The sequence below is a fragment of the Canis lupus genome, chromosome 7, assembly GCF_048164855.1.
Source record: "Canis lupus baileyi chromosome 7, mCanLup2.hap1, whole genome shotgun sequence".
In the NCBI taxonomy this organism is placed as follows: Eukaryota; Metazoa; Chordata; class Mammalia; order Carnivora; family Canidae; genus Canis; species Canis lupus.
The window spans coordinates 14,324,680-14,350,670 of NC_132844.1; the positions used below are offsets into that span (position 1 = coordinate 14,324,680).

Below are 25,991 nucleotides of genomic sequence, written 5' to 3' on the forward strand. Positions count from 1 at the left end.
CTGTTTTGATTTCTAATTTTGCACACTCTTGATTAATCTAGGGCACCATTACCTGGCCAGTAGAACTTTTCCCCTGATTTTTTTTTTAAACTTCTCTCTCCTGTGTCCTGTTTTATGGACTTTCGTTGCTCATTAATGTGTGGATAGGAGTAGGAAAATAAGACAAAAATCAGTTGTGTTGCTACTTTTTAGCAGCCATGATACGGTTTACTAGATGAGGAAATTAGAACTGTGAACTAAAATTAAGGTCTTGAATTATCTGAAGATTTCACTCACTCTTGTTATCCCTAACCCCAGGGAAGAACTCTCTGTTTACTACCACGAGGAAGGAAGAGCTTCATGCAAGAATACAACTCTGTTGCAAATGCTTCCTGCCAATTTTGAACAAGCATAAATTGTGTATACATCTTGAATATTTAGGTTAGCCATCTTAATTTAAAATATGCTTCCTATAATTTCACCACTTATGTATTTGTTAATTAAACTGGCAATGTTATAAAAGTAAAATCGAGTTTCAATTTAGTTTTGCAATTATATTCTTCAGCACCCAAAACAATTTTATAGCTAAGTATAAATACAGAACATTCTTTGAATAGCTAATCATCAGTACCTAAATTAAGCGAGTGTTTGGATATTCCTTCAATCTTCTAATGGAACATTATTTCTGACTTTAACTGATAAGGGGCTAACTTACCTGCCCTATGGTAAGTAACTTACCAATAACTTTAATTGCACCCATTATTCCCTCTGAAACTGTGCTCCCTTTTTCCCCTTGATTTGTATTATCTTCGTGACATCTTGGTTGTTAAATAGGTGTTTAGGGTTATCACCTCTGAGAGTTTCTGTGGAAGACATTCAATGCACTGCAGATAGAAAATACTTATTCTGCTCTAATCTTTGTTATCCTAAGCAAAAATTTAATATACAAATTCAACATAGGTGCCTTATAATAGCAACATGCAACATTAACATTATGACTGACACATCTTTCTATTTCCAGTCCATCATTTTCCAAAGTTATTGTAAGCAACCCTAGTCCACATGATGCGCCACAAAAAGTGGTTCTGAAGTAGAGTTTGGGAAATGTTGCACTGCTTTCACACATTTGAAGAGGTCCAGACCAATTAGTATATTATAGATTTAGTAGACTTGCTGTAAAGTAACCTGTATAACTTTATTCAAGTCTTTCCCATGGTAAAATCTTTTCCTCCTCCATGGAAAAAGTGTTCCCCAAAACACCACTTTTTCTTCATGTTTAATGCCAGTTTACTTGTATCTGTGTCTCTACTATATGTTTAACATATAGCACAAAAAGACTGCCTTCTAATCAGCAAGTTATGTGCTAGCTTTAAAATACAGTAGATTCTCCATTAAATGGCATATTTTTTTCATTCAGAAAATTGGCTAGGTTGACGCCTCACAAATAATGCCAGATGGTTAAAATTGGGGTGCTGAGGAAAAGCACAACGATGAAATATTCCTTGGGCTTTTGGCATCTTCAATAAATTATAAGTCAAACGTATACATCCTTAAAAGTACTATTAGTTTCTTGTAGAAAGAACGAATGTTCACAGGGATGTGAGCATTGATATGTCTTCCCTCAGTGAGATGAGGGAAGCATTAGGTTCTATTGCTTTTTAGAGACCATCATTCTTGCCAGCGCATCTTCAATTTTTATAACTACAGAAGTGACAGTTGTCTCCTTCTGTTTTGACTTTTCCTTAAACTGACACTTTGTTTCAACAGAGATTTGCTGTTTCCCTCTTACGTTTATGAGTTCTTACCACATATGGGACTGACATTTGCAGGAATCTTTGACATGTTAAGAGGACACAGCCCAGGATGGGCATCAGCATCCATGCACTTCTGTCCCGTGTTTGCTCTTGTGAGTAAACAGACCCACTTAGCCTCTCACCATATTTTCACATATGGGAGCCAATCTCTGGGCTTGGGAAATAGGTTAACATCAAATGTAAAAGATGGAAGGCACCTCAAAAATTATCCTGTTCAGGAACTCTTAATGCTGGGCAGCTGGAACACAGATACATGAGCAAACAATGTGGAAGGACCTAGCACATCAAAAATTTAGATTTAAGCGATCTAGGGTGGCGTCTACAGCCTGGGATTTAATATTTTCAAAAAGTCTCCATTGAGGAGGGGAGCAAAATCTGCAGTGTGGGTTGAGAGCAATTAATTTTAAACTTCATTTTATGAGTGAGGGATTTCTTGAGCAGTTAAGCAATTTGCTTGCTTACCGCTGCAAAATTAATTAACTCATTTGAATCAGAACCCAGATCTTCTGATTCTTAACCAGTGCACTCCTGTCACATGGAGCTGCCTCTCCTCACCACTCTCCTTAGCTGTGTGACCTGGGCAAGTCATACAACTCCTCTGTTACCTTGTCAGAGAGGTTACCTGACAAGAACCATCGCAGATCAAATAATCAATGGAAAACATGCCTGTGCAAATTTAGATGGCATTGCTAATTCATTGTAAATGACCCCAGCCGTGTTGTTCATTTGCACTAATTAGTGCGATGCTTCCCATCAGCTTTCACTTGGAAAAGTGCTTTCCCCAATTTGTATTTGAAGTCTCTTGGCATGTTATTCACATCCAGATCCAGTATCTTTCCTGAAGCTACACAGTGGTTTTTACACATCTGTCCCAACATCCAACCCACTCTGGGATGCAACCCCTTGGTGATAGTTTTTCCAAAGAAAACAAAAGTAAGAATGCTTAAATAAGTGTTCTACCCCCATGTCCTGGACTCTGATGGTGCTTTGAGATTCCACAAAGTAAGAAGCAAGAGCAAACAGAGAGTATTTTCTCTATGCCTTCCCAAGCCAGCAGCCTTGCCCCTTTGGAGTGGCATATCTGCTTTCCCCACCTGTCCCTATGAGCCCAGCACAGCAGGTTCCCCACTGTTGTCTCCATGTCAGCTTGAGCGTCCATCCTCAGTGGGTCTGCTCTGCACCCCCAGGAAGGGTACAGAAGAGGAGAGAGGAAGGCCACCCATGGGGTTGTATGCCAGGACCGCCACTGTGTCTCTGCCGAGCAGATGGGCTGGGTTGCCTTGATGCTGGAGCTCTAGGTGGTTCTTGGAGTGCTCTTTAGACTCCTGACATCACAAGAGGCCAATGGGGATAGTTAGGTTGTTCAGCAGGTGGCTACTACTCTAAGCTCTCAACTACTATCCTAGAAAAAATGCAGAAAGTACCACTGACAAATGCCAAACTAGTCTCCGGGTAACAGACCCAGATACTGCCCTTATTTCTAGGTCATAAGGATTTTAACTTGATGTCCCACTGGGAACTACAGGGGTGCCTGTCTGGTCCTCATTATCATGAATAATTGAATGTTGGAAGTATGTCAGAGGGCTTCTATGGACATTGTTTTTCACCTACCATAAAGTGATGGCAGTCTGTAGGAAAATCATTTCATGGAAGGTCCCTAGAACGTGCTGATCTAAGCAGCTAGCAGCAGTCTCTCTAAATCAGTCATGCCATGGTTTCAGCCTAATTACTGGAAGTGGTGTTCCAGTTAAAGTCAGTAAATACCAAAAAGTTAAGTTTTATTGCAAAACAGATTACAGTTCCAGTAAAGATGCTGTATATGAACAGAAATGTGCTGGTTACAAATGTCCATCAGGCCCAATCCTAAGTGATATAGATGATAGAACAAAGGGGGAGGGTGCCCACAGTAGTAAGGACAGATGCTCCTAGCAAGGCATCACAAGTCTAAAGCAAACCTAAATGTTCACAAACGGTATGCTGTGACTGGGTGGAATAAAATCAGACAGACTCAATTTTTAAAACAGCTTTAGGTGACAGTCTTCTCCAGGAAAAAAAAGTGGGGGGGGGGGGAATGGCTCCATTTTTAATCCAATGCCTGTTTGAAAGCCTTCATCTACAGCTCTGCTATGCCTTGCATAGAACAGGCACCCCGTGATGTGAGCTCAATGAATCCTGTAAATAGGAAGAGGAGAGAACCTGTTTCAAAGAGCTTTCTGAGGGATCCCTGGGTGGCGCAGCGGTTTGGCGCCTGCCTTTGGCCCAGGGTGCGATCCTGGAGACCGGGGATTGAATCCCATGTTGGGCTCCCGGTGCATGGAGCCTGCTTCTCCCTTTGCCTGTGTCTCTGCCTCTCTCTTTCTCTCTCTCTCTCTCTCTCTCTCTCTGTGACTATCATAAATAAAAAAAAAAATTATTTAAAAAAAAAGAGTTTTCTGAGCTTTGTTGCTCAGCATTCTCTGCCTCCAAACTACAGAGGGGTTAAGTCCAGTGACCAGCAGGGGAAGAGGTGGCTGTTTCCTAAACTTCTGTCTGGTATCTTTAAGCAAAACTGGTATCCTTTGCTGGGAGTCTGAACTATTCACCATTTATTTCTTAATTTCCAACCTTTTCTTATATAAGGGAAGATAATAATCTCTTAGATCCTGAGGATCTGTTAGGCCTTTTACCCTCAGGCTGTAAGGCCCCTTGAGAGGTAATTGTATTTCTTTCATAGCATAATAAGTGCTCAACAGATAATTGTATATTCACCTTAGACGTATGTCTTATTCAATGGCCTTGCCAATGAGGCCACTGTCAGCCAATAGACTTTTCAGTGCCTACCCTTATATTCTGGATGCTTTCCCATCTATACAGATGGGCTTCATTTCTCTTTTAATCTTTCCCCCATCCTCCTTCCTGGTGTCCTCCTCACCCCACATCCCTTTCCACAGCGTATGGGTCTAGTCTGACTGCTTTGGGGGGAATTAACTCTACCCTCATTGATAGGATTCTAGGGCTCACGGTGAAGATGTATCTAGGTAACTTTGAAATTTTTTTTCTGAACTTCTAAAAAGGATTAATGCCTGTGCCTTCCTCCTGAATTATTTTATTACAAAATTAAGTTTTCTGTAAATGAATCTCACGTATACCAAGTTGGATTGATCCAAATCCTTAGTTAAAAAAAAAAAAATCCTTAGTTCAAGACACTGTCACTATTGGCTCATGCCTAGTCTCATTTTAAAACTTTTTGCTTCTCTATTTAATAACATAATGAGCCCTTGTGAACACACTGCCTGACACGAACCTTGGAGCGTTGCCAGTAACTTAAATCAGCCTGTGTGTTCCAGTTCCCGCCTCCAATGCACAGGAGCCACTGTCCTGCTGAAGTTTGTCTTTATCTATCATCCCCAGGCTTTTGGAAATGTGGCTTTTATCACATATATGCCGAAATGATATATTGTTTAGTTTAATTGCTTTTTGAACTTTTTGGAAGGGATATCCTCTTGTCTGAGGTACTCTCGCACTTGCCTTTGTCACTCAACACTACCTTCCCATGATTCACCAGTGAATCTCCTTTTACAGCAAAACAGATTTATCTTTAAACGCAATAAAAAAAAAAAGAAGAAGAAGAAGAAGGAAAAAGCCTCAAAACCAAAGCAACAAAAAACAAAGCTGCTACCTAAAATGCTTATATAGTCTCCCACTGTGAATGGTAGGTCCCTGAATTTAGGTTATGTTAAATCAGAAGACCACTTGTATGGAATAATATATAGAGTAAAATGTCACACTTTGTCTCATTTATTCTAAGTAACTTCAAGGAAGGCTAACACAAGAATAACTAACTCATTAATGTTCATCTATGAGTCATGTTACTATTCCCTAATACTTTCTATCAAGTTGTTACATGATGTAGGATACAAAAAATATTTTTACCTCAATCTATGCTAAAACTCACAGTGTATATTTTTAATATGATGCTCAATAATAAGGTTCAGAGGATTTCTCCTGTTATCCTCATATCTAGCTCTTCCAAATCATGAAAATACGTCTCATAAAGGTTATTTCTTTTGCCATTTCTTGCTCAAACAATAGCAAACACCTCTCAAAATTTTCTAGATAAGTTTTCTAGGTTCCACACTGCAACAACTCTGAATTAAATTCCCTGGACTCTTTAGGGACTGCTCACTGGAACTTAGCCTTTGAATCTTCTAAGACTTGGCCATTAATAATCTAAGCTGATACTTTCACTCAGTAGTTACCCAACTCACCACAGAGCTGCAGCATCAAATCAATCTGGTCCCAGAAGTCCACTCTGCAGGCCCAAAAGAAGCTGGACAACTCCTTATTCTCCAGCTAGAAGATTTAGACCCTCACACACCAGATCTCTCCTGCCAGGCTATTTGCACAGCAGCATGGAGTCTTGGTTCTGAAAAAAAAAAAAATTAAGCTTTAGGAGCTGCATGAGAGATGAGTCTGAGACATCAGAAATAAAAATATAGGATGAATGGTTGAAAATATCCAAATTCTAGTTCTTTCCCTGGTAATGTATAGAGGAAATCTCTAAACTACTAAGCAAAGGCTATGATTCTAATGAAAGAAGAAAGGTTTCTTCATTTCCCATGACCTCAAAGAGCAACTGTAGTTAAGGAAGCAACTTTGAAATGAATTACTTTGGTTATATGATTGCACTTTTCTTGTATGTTTGGCCAAGATACCCACTGAACATTCAACATTCTAGTGCGTGCTGCAGAGGACACAAAAAGAAGGATTGAAACACATTTATTTCATGCCCAGCCCTGTGTGAGACACTTCTCCTTTACAACTGGGGTAACTGGTACCCAGACAAGTTACCTAATTGCCATGCTGTATTATAGTGTTAGCACCAGGTCTGAGTGCAAAGTCCATGTTCTCTCTATAATTGAAGTGCCTACTTTTAAGGAATTTTAGAATCTGAGGAGAAAGGCACAAAACAAAATAAAACAAAACACCCAATTTTGATGGCCAAGAGACTGGACCAGAATTATCAAAGGAATGAAGAAAATTAGGTAGAATGCTCATAAGGAGAAATTCAGGATTCAAGCTCAAGTTAATAACCATCATGGAACAGAATAGAGGCGTTAGTGGGATGGTTTTGTTAAAAACAGATTTAAAAAAAAAACAGATTTTAAAGAAATTGATCTGATTACAGCAGTCGCAATTTGATAGCTGTGGCCATAGGAATGGAGAGAATGTATCTCATAGGAGGGTCTCTCTCTTTTATTTTTAAATCTCCACATGTTGGCTAGAACATGGTACATGGTAAATAAAGGTTTATTAGATGAAAAATGGAGATATTGTGAAGGAGGGCATGCCATAACTCAATAAACATATATCTAGTCATTCAAAAAGATGGAGAGAATCATCATGCTGTTGGAAGAACTGGGGAAATAGCTAACGTACAGTGTCAGCTATTAGCTATGTGTGGTTCTAAGTGCTTTTACCTACATTGATTCAATCAACATACATAACAAACCTGCGAATAGATGCATTATAATCCCTGTTACACAAGTGGGCACAGGGAAATCGATGTCTTGCCCAGATTGACATGGCTACTGAGTGGTAAAGCCAGGACTGGAACCAGGCTGTCAGGCTGCGGTCTCCATCTGCATCTCTATGCATGAGATTTGATGCACAGAGACTAGGGCAGAGAAGGTCTCTTCTCCTTTTGATTCAGAAGGGAGGGTAGATTTTTGGAAAGGAGCAAGACATATAGGTGAACTGTGGATATGCAAGTATGCTCTGCCTGCGGTAAAAGGGAATACTCTAGGGGCTTATTCAAATACTTCATAACTTCAATCAATACCGCAGAGCTGGGCACTGGTGAAAAACAGCACTCACCATGGGTACAATGTTCCTCCATCCTCCCGCTGGCTAGAGCTTTTACTTGGTTAGGCTCTGGAACACATTAAACAGGCTCTAGTTTTATGAAATGATTTGAACTCATCTCTAGCTTTATTTATGTTTTTTCATGTCAGTTTGGGCTGCAATAACAAATTACCATGGGCTTAAACAACAGACATTGATTTATTCCTCACAGTTCTGAAGGCTGGGAAGTCCAAGGTCAAGGTGCCAGCAGATTCGATGTCTGTGTCTGGTGAGAGCCCTCCTCCTGGAGGCTTCCTTCTCCTACTCAGGATATAATCTCATCTCTGGCTATCTCAGACTCAGAGATAATATCTCTTGTAGCTCTTCTTACTCATGAATGAATCCCATTCATTCGGCCTCCACCTTCATGATCTATAATAATGCTAAGCACACTGCGGTAGATGCTGCTAAATGCAGGCATTCCTCTGCATCTAGATCTAATATATTCTAGTTCATACTCGAGTGGATTCTTCATGACATGCCTCAGGGAAGGTCTGTTTTCATTCCTGGAGCTGGGCATTCAGGGGGGCCCTTTCCATTATGTAACTCCCAACCTTTAGCTTTGATTTTATTTTTTAAATTAGTTTTCTCCATTTCCTTTGCTGTCTCTTTATAGAATTCATATATTAAGGATTTGGGGGACACCGGGGTGGCTCCGTTGGTTAAGCATCTGCCTTTGGCTCAGGTCATGATCCCAGGGTTCTGGAAAGAAGACCTGCTTCAGGCTCCCATCTCAGCTAGGAGTCTGCTTCTCCCTCTCCCTCTGTACCCACCCCCCACCCCCACCCCCATGCTTTGCCTGGAGTGCTTGCTATCTCTTTCTCCCTCTCTCTCTCTCTCTCTCTCTCAAATAAATTTTAAAAAAAATCTTTAAGACTTTGGGATCTCCTCAAGGGCCCTCTAATTCTATTCCATTTTATTCACTGTCACTATCTTTTCATTTCACTTTGGGGGGGGGAACTCTTGAACATTATATTTTATGTCTCCTTCTGAGCCTTACATGTCTGCCATCACAATTTTGATTTCTACAGATTTTTCTTTGTTCTCAAAAGTCATCTTTATGGCATTTGGGGAATCATGCATTGCATAAATCGTATTTTGCTGAGGCTATCAATGACAGCTTTTCGGGAAAACTTTTATTTGCTTGTTTTGGTCTCTATCATTTATGTTGAAGACTTTTCCACAGGTTTTGAAGATCTGGGCTTTTTGCTCACATTTAAGGTGAGAGCCCATGGTGCTTGGGCAGAGCCTGGCAAGGGTGGGACTCCCTGCAGAGAGACTGGCCGTTACATCCCCTAGAGATGAGCTTCAAACACCACCAGAAAGGTGTCTGCTGGGCTGAGCCTGTGGGAGCTGAGTGTGGAAAAGAGCTAGGTATATAAGTGATCAGTCATGGATATAGTATCCTAACCTGCTGCTCTACCCTCTCTTTAGATTAGACCTCCAGTCTCCTCCTGCTTATGTGGGAAGAGGATGAAATCCAGGCTATATACCTATAGAAGATCAATCTGGGGACCTAAATACTTCTTCAGCTGAACTTCAACCAACCTTCAGATATGAGCAGCAGAGAAACCTCTCATGCTGAGCCTCTGAGAGGAGTGTGTGGTGTACTTCAGGCTGACCGGCCTCTTCTCCTACTGCTGGTTTATGCTGTGGCTCTCTCAAGATTCGGCTAAGTCTTCCATCTGCTTTCTATTTTCTAATATTTATTGTTTCACCTCCTCCATTATCTTAGGCTTCATGGTTTATACAGTTTTAAAATATTCCTTTTGCCAAAATCCAGTCCATTTTTTTCTCAAGATCAAGAAGGTAGTGTATGAGTTCTACTTGCCATTTTTACCCGGAAGTTTTCTTTCCTTATTTTTAATGGTATGGAGATCTTGCAAAGGAAAGACATCATTTAGTTACTGACATAGAACACATGCAACCCAGATTTGACAGCATCCCAATAGGCAACATCTCTTCAGGCTTCAGACTCACCTTGAAATAGGACCCAGCTCTAATCCACATTCCTGACAAGCCAGTTGAACTTCATGAAGCCTTAGTGATCAATGTCTCACTATGTTCATACTTTCAACTGAAAATACATTGTAGCAGTGATGCAAGAAAAACCAAAAAATGAAAGTATTAATACGTTCCATGAAGAAAAAAATGGTACTGACTTGGAAATAAGATAGAGATTATGGATAGGACTAATAGAATGGGCAGATGTGTTTTGACAGTGATTGTCGGATGGAATAAATGAAAGAAGCTCAAAGCCTCAGCCACCATAGGTCTGAGAATGTCTCTGGGAGGATGTGTAGGGATATTGGAATATGACAGCTGAGGAGCTGAGTGAACATGTGGCAAGGCACACTTTATTTATAGTATAGGACACTGAAATCCGTCGCTGACTTATTTTAGCTCTTTTATGCTAATTTTATATTCTAATTATTCATGGCTGATATTTAGGAATACAGTTGATTTTGGTATAAGCTTAAATGCAGCCACCTTTCTAAATTCATTTACCAGGTTTGTCTATTTAATTGTAGATAATTTTGAACTTTCTCCATAGACGCACATGCTATCTGCAAATAATAATTCATTTCTTCCTTTCTTATCTTTATACCTTTAGTTGTTTTTTTTTCTTGTTCCATTGCACTGCTAAGGACCTCTAGTTCAATGTTAAAGTAGTGATTGCAGATATCTTTTGCTCCCCATCTCCAGAGGAAAATTTTCAATATTTCAGCATTATATATCTTGTTTGCTATAGATTATTGCAGATAATCTTTTATCAAATTAAAAAGGTTCTCTACCATTCTTAGTGTGGTACATTTTTGCATTTTGGTTTATGTTGTTTTGCCTTTTGAGCATAAATGGTTGGGTTTTATCAAATGCTTTCGCTCCATCTGTTGAAATTATAATTTTTCCTTTTTATTTTGTTAAAATGGTGAATTACAAAGGTTGGTTATTTTTTTCAAAGATTGTTTTCTTAAATATTAATACAAATTGGTATTCCTAGAATAAATCAAACTTAGTTTTGAAATATTATCTATCTATAGTAGGGATTCAAATTGCTAATATTTTGTTGAGATTGTTCATAAATCTCTCATGAAGTCCATAATTTTTCTTTATTTTAATATGCTTTTTCAATTTTACTATAAAGGATACAAGTAGGGGATAAGGAAATGAGTTTATTCTTTCTCTAGATGAGTTTGTATAAAATTGGTATTTTTTCCTTTTTAACTGTTTGTAAGAATTAATTGTTGAAGCTATCTGAAATAAATTTTTTTGTGTGTAAAGACTTCTAATTGTACAGTCAATTTATTTAATAACAGCTATTCATATTTTCTAATTTTTAGTCAGTATTGGTAATTTCAGTGGGGGATTTTGTCTTTTTCATCTAATTGTTTTAATGTACTGACATATAATTTTTCATATCTGTATCTATATATACTTTATATAGGATCTGTAGTGCCCTCTCTCATTTTTGATATTGGTAAATTGCTCTTTGTCTTTTTTTTCTTAATCAGTTTTATTATATGCCAAATAATTTTATTAGTTTTTTCAAAGAATCAACTTTTGGCTTTGTTGTTTTCATTAATAATACATTTGTTTCCTATTTCAGGAGTTTCATTCTTATCTTATTTCTTTTTAAAAACTTTTTTAAAGATTTTATTCATTTATTCATGAGAGACACAGAGAGAGGCAGAGACATAGGCTCCCTGTGGGGAGCCTGATGGAGAACTCGATCCTAGAACCCCGGGATCACGACCTGAGCCAAAGGCAGATGCTCAACTACTGAGCCACTGAGGTGGCCCTTGATTTATTTCTTATTGTTTTGAAAAACTTTTAATTAGAATATTTAGACCATTTAGATTTAATGTAATTATTGATATGTAAGGGTTTATATTTATATCTTACTATTGTGTCCTTTTAGGTCCACTCATTTTGCCTATTATTTCTTCTCTCCTTGGGTTTACCTTTCTGGTCTTTTTTCTTAACTTCTTGAGATAGTTACTTAAATTATTATTTCTCAGCCTTTCTTTATTTCTAATACATACCTTTAAGCCCCACATTTTCACCTGTACATAGCTTTAGCTGCATTACTCAAGTTTGAATATATTATATTTTAATTATTTCATTTGAAATTATTCCTAAATTCTGATGTTATTTTTTTGATCCATGGGTTGTTTTTGAGAAGCATATTGCTTAATTTTAGAACATTTGGTGAATTTTCTAGTCATCTTTTTCATCTTTATTTCCAGTTTAATGCCTGGTTAATAAAGTCTATGATGAGAGACTATATTCTAAACTCAAAACTTTTAAACCTGGTAAGACTTGTTTTATGGCCCAGCAGATATTCAATTATTGTCAAAGTTCCTTGAGTATTTTGCTGCTTTGTATAGTGTTCTCTATGTGTGAATTAAGTGCCTTTTATTAATCATGCTGTTAGGAATGATATATTTTATTTTTTTGGCCTGTTTTATTAGTATTGAGGGAGATGTATTAAAATCTCTTACCATGATAGTGGATTTTGTTATCTCTTCTTGTAATAACATCAATTTTTGCCTTACACATTTAGAAGTTATGCTATTAGATGCTTACAAATTTAGAGTTGTTACATCTTCCTAATGGATGACTTTTTATCTTCAAGAAATATCTCTTAATCTCTAATAATACTTCTTTCTCATGTCTACATTTCTTTATATTTAAGGTGTGCCTCTTATAAGTAATTTATAGTTGGGCTTCGCTTTTTAAAAAATTCAATATTCTATTAATTAGGATATTTAGACCATTTATAATTAGTATGTGGGTTTCCATCTATCACTTTGCTATTCATTTTCCTTTTTGTTCCCTTATTTTATATCACTTTTCCATTGCCTTCTTTTTTCTTTCTTTTGAATTAATCAGATGTTTATTTTTCTCCTGAGACTTATACATGCATTTACTGGTTGTTAGTGATTTCTCTAGAGATTATAATAGGCATGTTTAACTTATTAGGGTCCAATATAATTGAATGTTCTTGCCACATTCCAAAGAGTGCTAGGACCTTAGTAAACCTTAACTCCACTTATCTTCTTCTCTTCTTTGTGTTATTGTAATGCACTTCATTTTTAGGTATAGTATATGTATAGCATTAGATTTTTAGGTAATATAGGTAAAATCTGTTTATTTCTTCTTATTTTAAAAATCTTTTCCTTTCTCTTTCTCTTACGGTTTCATCCTTTATGTTAACTGCTCTGGTGCTCTTTCTAGTTTAGTGTTTGCTTTTAAAATTATCTTTTAGGGCAGCCTGGGTGGCTCGGCGGTTTAGCGCCACCTTCAGCCCAGGGCTCGATCCTGGAGACCCGGGATCAAGTCCCACAGTCCCACGTCAGTCTCCCTGCATGGAGCCTGCTTCTCCCTCTGCCTGTGTCTCTGCCTCTCTTTCTCTGTGTCTCTCATGAGTAAATAAATAAAATCTTTTAAAAATTTATCTTTTACTTCTAATTATTTCTTGAGTTCTGTCGCTTCATTTTAATTTTTTTTCGTTCAGATTCCTATTGTTCTTTCAGCTCTTGTAATATGCTCTCAATTTCTAAAAGATTTTTTGAAATAGCATAATTTTTTATTTTTAAATGTGTATGTAAACATTTACCTTTAATAATTTACTGCCTCCTATTTTCATGTGAATTTAATTTTTATGAACTTTTACAGAGAAGCAAACTTCAAGATAGATTTCAGGGTTTCTTTGTATGTTCTTGTGCATTGTTAAAAAAATTTGGCAGCTCTTTTTGAGATTTTGGAGCTCTATTTTCCTCCCTCGTTTTTATCTGGACCTTCTCTTCATCTCTATTGTCTCTGTCCTTAACTTTTATTCACATCTATTTTTTTCTCCTCAATGTAGGGCTCTGTCATAAATAGAATCATAAATAGAATTTTGAGAGTTCTAAGGACTGGCCTGCTCCCTCCCTCCAGTCCTTATCACCAGACTGTGCTGCTATTAGATCGGGCAAAATCTCTCCTGGTTTCTCAAATTGGCATGCTGCACTTCTCACGAATGTCTGTGGGTTATGTGGGGACTCTCCGGTTCTCAGATCTGACCAATGTCTGGTGCTTTCCTATGCCTTCCTTCACATGGAAGCTGATAACTGGTAGGTCTTGTAGCTATTGGTAACCTCTTCCCATATTCTTGTATTTTGGAGTTAATGAGGATATTTTGTCACCTCTCTGTGTTGTTTGTGGGTTTTTTATGTTGGATCTAGTTGTCTTTTTAAAAAATATTTTATTTAAATTCAATTTGCCAACATATAGTATCACACCCAGCGCTCATCCCATCAAGTGCCCTCCTTAGTGCCCATCACCCAGTTCCAAAAATCATGATGCTTCAGATTGTCTGCCCCAATTGTCTCAGATTTCCTTTAAATAAATTAATAGTTTAAATGTAGTTTTTTTTCTCTGAAATTCTTATGAATTATATGGACAATTCCTCCAATTTGGAAACTTACCAACATTTTTATAATATCTAGATTTATTACAGGAGAAGCTTTATTGCCTTGGGAAAAATTATAAAATGAATCCACAGTAATTTATAGTTGATTCACAATCTACAGATCATAAATTACTACCCAAAATGTGTTTTTAAATAAATTTTGTATTGATCTTTAGGATGAGAGAAATAACAGAAAACCCAACAATGTCAGCAACATTGTTGCTGACAATTAATATTTTTGAGTGTTTATATGTCCTGCAACACGTTCTTATTGGATTTATATAGATTGATTTATTTAATCCTCACACCGACCTTATAAGATAGAATTTATTAATATCTTCACATTGTGAATGATAAAACTGAGGTTAAATAGTTTGCAATAGTCACACAGAGGTTAAGTAGGTACCAGCCCACTACTCTATCTTCAAAGATGTACTCTCAGAAGGAAATATTACCCAAAATTGGTTTCGAGGGCAAATTTTGGGGCAGAATATTTTAAAAACTTAATGAGATTTTAAATATTAAATATTTATATTATATATTACTATATATTATATTTACATCATAAATATTAATATTAATATTTAACATTTAAAAATCTACATGGGATTTACAGAACAGAGTTGAATGTAATCCTTGGTAATTCTGTATGTATCACAAGTTAAGCCAGAATGTTCTCCTTGGCACACAACTTCGTCTCCTCTTGGCTTTTTCTACACTTAAAACGATGATAGAAAATGGCATCCAAAGTTGGATGGTAGGGTGTCATAGCAACCTTAATTCGGTTACTTGATCCTGAGAACCAACATGTTTTCTGCCCGGTTTTCAAGAGCGTGTAAAGACACGTTAGGCAAGCAGCAGGGACATCAATGTTCTCACCTCATTGAAACTCTGGGCTGTGCCTGCATAGCTACAAACTACCAAGATTTCAGGAGAACAACTTCTTTCTTGACTCATACAAATGGGTCTTGACTTTCAATATCAAAGGGTTAATTTAGACAGACATCAGAAACCAACTCAGGCCCCCAGTCCGAGAGAGAGCCAGGAAAGACTTCAGAACCAGGAGCTTCTCCTGCAAAAGCCTGCAGTCTGCATTCCATTCATCTATTAGTTTTCATGGTATTTTTTACGGTTCTTAATTTGCCCCATCCCCAAACAGCCTATAGAGCAGATAAGAGTATTTTAAATATATATTTTCTTAAACTTTTTAATAAGAAAGAATGTGTGACTTCTCATCTCTAAAAGACTTTTCAAAATGTCTAGGCTTTGAAGATTTAGAGAAATAGCAAAGCAAAGGCAATCAGGAAAGAATGGATAGACTCTTCTCCACACCACTTCCCTTAGACAGCTCGGCTTATATCTACAGGTATTACGGACGTGTGCAAGATAGAGTTCCTAAAAGGGACCTTGGAGAGGAGAGGGTTCTGAGTGATGACATCAGAAAAGGAAGGAGGAGGTAACAATGTGAGTAAAATATCCACTGAGGTGCACCTATGGTGAAAATGTACACATTTCATTCATAGATTATGCCTTCTAATAAACTGCCACTCTAGGAATTTTATTTCTCTTCTTGTGTGTATCTTTCTGATACCTCAATGTTTGGAAGGAATGGAGAATACACTATCAGAAAGAAAATAATACTATTCATTGAGGTTACATCTAGCCAGAGGGTGGAACAAGACAACTTTTTATTTTTCCTCTTAAATTATCCATCACTCATACTGAAGCCATCTTATCTTAGCTCAGTGTCAAGGATTTTTCTCCTTTTCTGTCTCCCTCTCTCTTATTCACTGCCCCTGATAATCCAGGCTACTTTTTCACCCCTATACCTCCAAGTACTGGATTTCAGCTATGTCGTATCATCTGGATTTCCCACCTCTTTCTCATGCAGCTGGGGTGACTGACTGAGTGCAGGTGGGAGGGCCTTAAATTCTTCAGGTACTTTGCAGTAATATTTACAAGGTAAACATCCCCCCCCATCTCTTATAATATGACTACCTTCTCAGAATAATGCTAGGGCATTATTATTATCTGGTTCTTTTACTTCACTGTGCCAAATATCTACTTCTATTGCTCTAAGTAGGCATGGGCAGCACTCAGAGAGATAAGTAAGCCAGCTCTTCCCCCTGCCCCACAATGAAGAGTTCAGGAGTAGAAGGAGAGTCCTTACTATCTGGTGCAGCCTTTGAAGTCATGCACAGGTGTCTTGTGTATGACTTGTTAAAGCTCACCAAACAGTGAATAGTTTTCACAAAAGCTAGAAGATGCAGGTTGCAAAGTTTTTCCAAGTTGCTAATGCAAAGACATGGAATAACACTAGTTAGGCAAAACAGACCATGTGGTCAAGGTGGCAGAAAAACTGAATTAGGGTAGTGATTGATGGCACTAATAGCCGGTGATGGAAGCCATGAACAATTCCTTCTCCCCAGGGTCCCAGCTTTTCCAGCTCAGAAGTTTTCTTGCCTTTCACTGTGGGTGGACCTTTTTTTTTTTTTTTTTTTTTTTTAAGATTTCATTTATTTGGGAGAGAGAGAGAACACAGAGGAAGAAAGAGCACAGAGGGAGAGGGAGAAGCACACTTTCCGCTGAGCAGAGAGTCCAATGTGGGGCTTGATCCCAGGACCCCTAGATCACCACCTGAGTTGCAGGTAGATGCCTAACCAACTGAGTCACTCAGGTGCCCCTGGACCATTTTATAAATCCTTATGCAATACCACGATGTTAACATACAACAGTATATGTTAAATCCTTACCTGAGGAAGGTAATCTTTGTAAATTTGAAGGCAGTTTATAGTTAAAGGTAGTTATACCAAGTATGGAACATATAAATAAGCACAAGTGGTAATAGAACACTCTTGAAAATGTGGTTCCTAAATATCCTATATTTTTCCTAAGACATATAATTGCATTATCTATGCTTTCTTCAGGAGACTGCTTCAGAAATAAATGTGTCTTTAAAGTAACTGCTATATCTGAAGCTGGAAATAGTCTCCAAATCATCCTCTGTCTCTCCTCTCTCCTGAGTTCCAGGAGATGCTCAGGTATGAGCAAGATACACATTTAACAAGTGCCACGAAGAAATGCTTGTTTGCTGTTTCACTATGCTCTTCAAAGTCAACTGGGATGGTGGCAAGGGGCAACTGTCTCACGACCCCTTACTTTAGTGCAGAAAAAGATCCTCAGTGGTCAGAATTACTCACTTTATACAGGGTAATCATCAAAACATTTCTAAATATCATAATTCACCATCATAGAGGTTGTGTTATTAGAGAAAATAAAATTATTAAGCTAGAATAAGAGATCAGGCTGCCCAGAACTAACATGTCATAAGAATGCAGATGTTGCAGTTACCTGAACTTCCTGTTTCAAATGAAAAGTAAGAATAAGCTTTTACTGTTATATTAACAATCACATAATCCTCTAAAGGCGGCTTTTACGTCATGAAAGATTCAACATTTTCTATATTAGGAACATTCTTAAATTGGATCTTTCCTTTTATGAGTAGAGTGACATCTACTACTTCTGAAAGCTGCTCCTTTGGGGACCAATGAGCATAGTAGGCATGTATTGGTTGACCACTGCTTAGGGAAAACATTCAATTTGCTAAGCACTTTGCAATAAGCATTTCTGCACCACCTACTATATGCTGAGCACAGTATGACAAAATGAGTCAAAGATCCAGAATATGCCTTTCAGAAGAATATAAACTTTTTGGGAAAACAGCAAATGTTAAAAGAAAGAAAAGAAAGAAAAAGAAAGAAAGAAGAAAGAAAGAAAGAAAGAAAGAAAGAAAGAAAGAAAGAAAGAAAGAAAGAAAGAAAGAGAAAGAAAGAGAAAGAAAGAGAGAAGAAAGAAAGAAAAGAAAGAAAGAAAGAGATGAAAGAAAGAAAGAAAGAAAGAAAGAAAGAAAGAAAGAAAGAAAGAAAGAACAGAATATGGAGTAGACATAATAAATGCCATGGAAGAGACTGCAATGAAGAGACAAGGAATGTTAGAGGAGGCCTGGAACTTGGCAAGAAGGTAGAGAAGCCATTCTAAGCAAAACGGTAGAAGGCAAAAGTGCATGGCAGGTATGAACACAGTGAAGAACCTCAGGAAATAAGGTTATTTTCATGAGGAAGGGTCAGATGATAAAAAAAAGTTTCCATTCCAGCCTCACCTCGGTGGCTCAGTCAGTTAAGCATCTGACTTCAGCTCAGGTCAGGATCTCAGGGTCCTGAGATCAACCCCCTCATTGGGCTTTGTGCTCAGTGGGGAGTCTGCTTGTCCCTCTCCCTCTCCTTCTGCCTATCTCCCCACTCACGCTCTTCTTTTCTCTCTCTCAAATAAATAAAAATGAAACTTAAAAAAAAAAGGAAGTTTTGATTCCATAAAAAGGGACTCTTCAGTCCATCTCATAAACAGTGGAGTCATGATAGTAAAAATGAATCATGCAAGTGGGTGGCAGTGGCACATAGAACAGACTCAAAGATTAAGCATCAGCAAACATGAACATTTAAAGCAGAGTTTTTGCAGTAATACATCCATTACATGAGTAGAGTCTATGGTGGTGGAATCCATGGGCTAGAAAGAAAAACCAAAACTGGATTGATTGAGGACAGGATTGAAAAAAATAAAATGCTGAAGATCATGCCCTAGCACAGGGCCTGACAGAGTTAAACAAAGGTTATTCAGTGCATGGTGTTTCAGTTGGTGGCTAATAAGTAAATCTCAGATTCTGAGCCTGGGCAAATGAGACTCAAAGAGCCAGTAGTGTCACAAACAGCCTCACACTGGCTTAGCTGAGACCACACAAAATTGAAATTATGATCACTTAAGGTCAGTTCATTTAATTCAGTAAATCCAGTTTTAAAAAATCCAACTGGTTAGTTTAGGGATACATAGAAGGGGCAGCTAGGTTCTCCATATTTCCCTTTTTGTCAACTCATTTTTGATGTTGTAGAGACCTAGGCCCATGAATGAAGAAGGATCAAGCCATATTAGGGTCTGTGGGATATGCTAACCTTTCCGACATTTTTCTTTTACCGAAAAGATTGTTGATTAAGTTGACTATACTTTCAATGAATAAATATTTTTTTTCCATTGGATCATTTGCAAAGTCCCCAAAGAAAGAGGACTTCTCATGGAACATAAACACAATAAGCCATTTCTGCCAGGGCAGTTCTACTCACCCTGCACCAGCCTTCTGTATAGCTGTCCCTCCCTCTTTTTTCCTGCTCCTGGTCTTAAATCATTTCTTTATTGTTATTACCTTGGCTCAAAGCTCCCATAATAGCTTTTTCCTTAAGCGCAGGGACATGGAAATCAGAGCAATGGTCACAACCGAACAGTATTGCTGGTGTGAAAGATGGGGAATGCTGGCCTGTAATGACAAATGGTCAGATACACGGTATTATATCCCCACAGACGTCACAGGCCACAGCCTCATTCTTGCAATTCTCTGTTTTATTTTTAAGTATGTAAACTTGCAATCTTTCCTCATACGAAAGTCAAAACAAGCAATATTTAGTCTGAGACTAGAAGAGATCATTAATAATTGGATACTTCTTGCATAGTTCCAGATTGGTAGAGCCTTGTGGGTGTTTATTCCCAGATCCATTGTTTTTTTGTTTGTTTTTTCGTTTTTTGTTTTTGTTTTTGTTTTTTTTTGTAGTTACCGGCTCTTCTAATTAAAAACTTCAGAAGGGGAGGATTTGAAAGCTATGAAGGTGCTGCCACCTTGAGGATCCTTCCTGTCCTTTTGGAGATTTACCTTTACAAAGCAAGGGTAGATGAGTGGTGGTATCATTTTATTCTGGAAAGAAACTGAACTAACTTGTGGTCCTCCAGTTTGGGATATCGCAGAAGCCAGGGACAACAATCCTGATGAATGGTGGCACCTTACACTCTTCAGCCATAAGTTTTAGCATCAGGTGTCACAGGCACCCATCTGAAGCAGTCTTTCACACTTTCCTTGCTGGTACTGCTTGGATTCACAGGAACCTTATACAACTTCCTCTTCTGTCCCCAGCTCCACCTCCCTTGAGCGGTATAAAATGATTGGAGGGGAAAAAAAAAGATTGGATCCTATTTCGTTGAGGTTGAAAACAACAGAAAACAAACAAATAACATAAAACGAGCAAATAAATCTGTATGATTAAGGTACAGATTTAATCACAGAAAAAGAACTACAAAATCCTCACTTCTCCAACTCTCCCAAACGCTGTCAATTCTTCCAGCATTAACGCTTTTGTGACAATAATGGTGCCCTAAAAATGCCCTGCTCAGAAAACAGAGGAGTTAGGGATAGGTGGGATCCCATTCCTAAATTTATAAGGGGCAGGATGGCTGTCAAATTCATTACCATCTCCAAGTGAAAAGACAATGAAGTGTGTTACCAAAAGTATCCTTTATCAACTAGTCCTCACTTGAGATGTAGTTCTATGTATGTTAGATTGATTTTTTTTTTTAATAAACATACCTTAACAGTAGACTGTTCGTTTGGAGGATCCTTTTGTATTTCTTGATTTTCAGAAGCCATTTTCACTAAACCTTCAGTACGTTCCACATGAATCCTTTAGAATATGTTTATCAAGATGCCTGCTTCCAGCATGCTGAGGAAAAGAAGACTTGAACTTCTATTGAACCTGAGGCTCCAGCACAATTCTGGGGCAGAAGTGGTTCCATTTCCCCATTAAAAAGCTTTCATTTGCAAGCCACAGATGAAATTTCATCTGCTTTGCATCAGTCTAGTTTTAACTTGAGAGAACTTGGCACCACAAGCCTAAACCCCATTATTGGTGTTCCCCTTCTGAGGGGAAATAATACATTTACGGCTTGGTTTTTGTTTATTTTGTTTTTGTGTAAAAAAAATTAAAACTCAGTGGTGCCCTCACATATTTCACCCCTCATTGAAAGTTTATTATTCTGGGCTGCTCTCAACTGAGCATTTCCGGAATGATGGCCATATGTGGGTTTTTTTGGCCTTTGTGTACCTTGCCAAGCAACCTGGAACTCTGTTGGCACCTACAAACACCCTCTTGGGTTGCTGAGTCCACTTCCATACAAAACACTCTTTTATATATGGGAAAATTAAATGGCCCATTTTAAGTTTCCCCTTAGAAAATGTAATCATAAATAAGCTTTCTCTTTCTCCAGTTGTTATGCTACAAAAGTGCTTCCCAGGAGGTTCTTATTAGACCCATAAAATGCATTTTAATTTGAGGGGCCCGGAATCATCTTAATTGGACATTGACAGTCATGTGGAAGACTCCCCGGGGACGATTGCAGGGCAGAGCTACTCAATAATAAGCTTTTTGAGGACAGGAGATGATCTCTCACATTTGGAGAATATGTATTTATTGAATAAGGATACAGAAGAATGAGAGAGAAAGGAGAAAAGAAATTTACTTGCTGGAGGCTGATTGGGAGCTACCACAATCCTCATTACTCACTCAGAGAGCATTGGGCACTGAGGAGTGACCAGCCTATGGGTGCCTGTCACCATCCTCTGCACAGAGCAACAGCTCCCAGAATTCACCATTTTCATTTCTCTATGCACAGAATGTAGAAGTAATGGTAAAAGGACTACACGAGCAACTGGAACAAGCCCCTATTTCATTCTGGTAGGGATTTCTTTGCCATCCTTGGTTTTATCTTCCTGAACCAAGTTCTTCTAACTTAGCCATTCTTAGCTTTTAGCACCTGTCAATTAGCTTAGCTATTATCATCAAAATAAATGTCTGATTCAACATTTATTCTTCCAGTGCAGAGAAATGGTTTGGCCACAAAGTCTGTATCTGAACTGAATAGATTTTATCATATAACATAAAGAGGGCAAATCTTTGCAAAAAGTATAGACATTTTCCCCCTCAAATGAAATTTAAAAAGCACAATGTTCAACTTGTTCTGCAAAGCTAAAAATAAAGGAAGGGGAACATGTAACCAGTGAACTTCTTGGCAGATTAAGTCACACGACATAACGGACAGTATGACTCACATTTCAAACTGTTATCGTGTCCCAATATTAGAAGCACTTTTTAAAACATCTTATTATTTAACTCGGTGAGAAAATCAATTACGTGTTATTCATTCTATATCTTTTCTTCATCTGAAAACAGAAATAAAATGTGACTTACAATGTAACTATGGATACGGATAGAATTATGAGAATTTCAAGATGAGCAGCTCACTTAATCCTATGAATCCATGTCACTACACTTAGATTATAATAACATAATAATGGTAACTGTAACCAGGTATTGTGTTAGGAGCTTTGGATCCACCACATAATTTAGTCCTCCTGGTACTACGAAGAAGTCACTGTTATAATTCCATTTTATTCTGACACTCAACCAGACAACACAACTTCCCCAGAGTGATACAATAGTAAGTGGCAAATCAAAATTCAAACAGCTGGAGCCCAACACCAGAAACCACCCTGTGAGCAACCGCACAGTAACGATCATCCTGTTATAATCGTTCACTTATTCTATTTCCATTTCAAGATTCTTATTTACAGTGACTATTCACCTTAGCTCACATTGTCCTTGGAGAAGTGACTTCTGGCATCTACCACAGGGAAGTTCTAAAAGGATCGGCTCAGTTTGGGGTTGTTGTTGTTTTTCTAAGTTACAGTGAATGAAGAAACTGCGTCAGTGAAACTACCAAATCTATAGAACATCAAAAGAATTTGATCTTAAAGAAACCAAGTCTGTAGTATAGTATTTAGGTCTAAAAGAGGAAGACTGAGTGAAAGAACAGGCAGTTGAACAACGGGTTCATTCTTTCACTCCTTTAAAAGCTTACAAAGCAACCCCCGCCCCCAAAGAAAAGAAAAGAAAAAGCTCAGAAAGAAACTAGTAAACTTTTTTTGTAGTTTTATAATATTGGTAACAGCTAACAGCCTCCGGCTTTAGAACTGATGCTAGTTAGGAAGAGATCCCTAGAACATTGTTTTATTGGTAATGGCAGTATGTCCCTTATTATCGTCACATGAAGAACAAAGGGAGCTACAGAAACCCAATGTCCTCGACTTGCTCATATGGATCATCACAGCCTCAGTCTACCTACGAATTTGTAACATGTGCTCTAATTAATGAGCAGCGTTGCAGTGCGCCTTTTACAGATGGATCACTCATTGTAGATGTTAACTACCACAACGAGTAAAGAGAGAGGGTTGAAAGAGTTCCAAAAAATTTTTCACGGTTCACATAGCAGACAGGCATGTGCGAGGTCAATTTACAACAGAGGGCAGAGGTTGCCATTAGAGCCTTTCCCTTCATTTTATTTAAAAAATTAAGCATGGTGGAATTAGGAAGTCATTTTAATGACCTCATTAAAAGCTTCACTTGGTAGATGGAGGTATACAACGTATTTTAGTTTTTCCGTAACTAAACTAAATAGTAAATAAGACTCCTTAGAAATGTTGTGATGGCACAACAAAAAGTCAAATTTATGAGGCTTTTTGTACCCCAGAATGATCCATTGAATGCTTTTTACTCACCTCCCTATGTATAAAAGGGAAGGTTTTGCAGATTTTCCACTGGGAGAAAAATAAATAAAAGGATTCTGATGGGCTTTCAAATTAAGGCAACATTTAAATGCAGATTGTTCATGTTGTTTTCCTTTCATATATATAAAAGCAAATATATATATATATTTGTGTATATATATATATACACATATTTTTTCCCATCACACAGTGACTCCTTTCCTACATTTTCTGTAGAACCTGGAGAATCATCAACCCTTCCACATTTTCTCAATATTCCTTGGCTTCAAGTGGCTTGTAGTACTTTTCACATTCCCCCAAACCCCTGGGAGGGTTTGACAACAGTTTCACGAACTGAAATGTTAAATATCAAATTTGTGAAGATCATGATATTATTTATGGACTATGGATAAAATGTTTCTGAAACATTTTCCTACCTTTAAAATCCGATGAATGCAGTCTAATTTTAAATTATATTTGGTCAAGGGTGCTTTTGTTGCTTGGGATTTTATTTATGGTCTAGGATGTGGCCATAGTTTGAATAAGATTCCTTGCCTGTGAAGAGCTTGGCCTGATGAAAGGGATAAATCACCTCTTATTCATGATGCTGCATACAACATGACATAAGCCACCTTGCTGCTTATTCTGGGCACTTCATTATTCCCATTGCTGTCAGACTCCTTGGTAATCCTATTTTAGAAACCTGAACAAACTGGAAGAGTCACAGAGCACTGACACACTCCTTTCCTGAAAGGTAGTTGGATAAACCACCTCTTCTCTCAGACAAGCATAAGTAACTCGGCTTATTCCTACACTTAACGTGGTGACCATTTTTAACCATTTTTAGACAAGCAAGCCCACTTTCCCTTTGCTGGGTTTTGAGGGTGCATCCTCTCACATGTTTGCACTGACTCATTCATCAACACATTCTCCTTTCTAACAAAATGCCATCATCACCTTCTTCCAGCTTCTTTAGCCATGGCCTGAGTCTTCCGTAAGGAATGATTCTTGGGATGTTCAAAGGGGTGGGGTCTGTCTCACACATCGTCATGAAGAACTCTTCTAACTGGAAGCTATCTTTGAAATCCTCATTCTAAAAGAAATGGATTTTAGAAAATGGCCAACAGTAACTGTCACTACTATGTTTTACCAAAAAGAAGTCTTCTGGCCTACATGATAAAAACAAAGAGAGAAACAACTCCCTTCTCCACCAAAGACACAGGTTAGCGATGGCCATGATCATGAGAGGCAGCGGGCTAAGGCAGAAAGAGCCCCTGAACAGGACACAGGCTGCCAACTAGACTCGGTGACCTTGTGCAGGCATCGAACCACTCTGGGCCTCAGTTTCCTCTATCTTCTAAAAAATGAGGATCTATGCTAAGTGCACCCTAACACTTTGTCCGGCCCTATCTATAATACCATTGCTTTATAAACATGACAGATGGCACAAGCTTTTATATTTGACTGTCTCTTATGCATACGTACCTGTCCTTATTTCACATCTTTATTCCACAACCACTCTTCTCCTGTACTTCTTTTCTGATAACCAAACCATGCAGGTAAATTCAATTAGGGGCAGGCCTTCTCTCTGGGCACCAGCAGAGCAACCAGCTGCTGATCATTAGAGCCCCTCCACATCTAGCTATTTTTACAAAAACCAATTAGATTGCTTACATCAGGATTTTTAACAAAAGGATATTGTCTTTGAATAAGTCCAAAGTGATGTGGACAAAATGATAAGCAGCTTATTAGACACTGAATAAAACACTAAACAAACTACAGTGCTTGTAAGTAAGCCAGCAGTTGGCAGCCACACCTTCCCCCCGCCCCCCCCCCCCCCCATACATCCTTCCCATCTTTTTCATGAGACCCTTGTGAGTCGTATAACAGGCTGGGTCTCCAAGACATTGTCCGTCTGTGATGCTATGAATGCCAAGGACAGAGCAGACCCTAGCTCCACAAATATTTCTCAGTTCCCAAACTGCGTGATTATTGTTGGAGGTATTTGTGGATAATTCTTATAACTTTGTTCTTCTGGGGATGCCTGGGTGGCTTAGCAGTTGAGCATCTGCCTTTGGCTCAGGGTGTGAGCCCGGACTGAGTCCCACATTGGGCTCCCTGCATGAAGCCTGCTTCTCCCTCTGCCTATGTCTCTGCCTCTCTGTGTGTGTGCGTGTCTCATGAATAAATAAATAAAATCTTAAAAAAAAAAAACCTTTGTTCTTCTACCTCTTTCTTCTACCCTGATTATACAGTGCTGGCTTCTGTTTACTCTCCCTGTCTGGACTCAGGTTTTCTGAGACAGCCTCCCTCATGCTCTGACGGCCCTGCAATGGACAGTGGCTGCTTTAGCTCTCTTCCTATCCTTTTCTCCAATATGGGTGGGCAA

At 38.3% G+C, this 25,991-nt stretch overlaps 2 long non-coding RNA genes across 2 annotated transcripts in view; one reads left to right on the forward strand and one right to left on the reverse strand.

Annotated features, from left to right (window-relative positions):
• Window positions 1-25,991, reverse strand: part of LOC140636593 (uncharacterized) — a 173,041-nt gene that overhangs the window by 85,654 nt on the left and 61,396 nt on the right. Inside the window, exons 4-5 of the long non-coding RNA XR_012033806.1 lie at window positions 6,041-6,198; window positions 718-842 (exon numbers count right to left, since the gene is read on the reverse strand). This is a non-coding gene — a long non-coding RNA (uncharacterized lncRNA). The remainder of the gene's footprint in view (window positions 1-717; window positions 843-6,040; window positions 6,199-25,991) is intronic.
• On the forward strand, window positions 13,586-15,686 carry LOC140636592 (uncharacterized). Its single transcript, XR_012033805.1, has 2 exons — window positions 13,586-13,792; window positions 15,497-15,686. It is a non-coding gene; the product is annotated as an uncharacterized lncRNA (long non-coding RNA).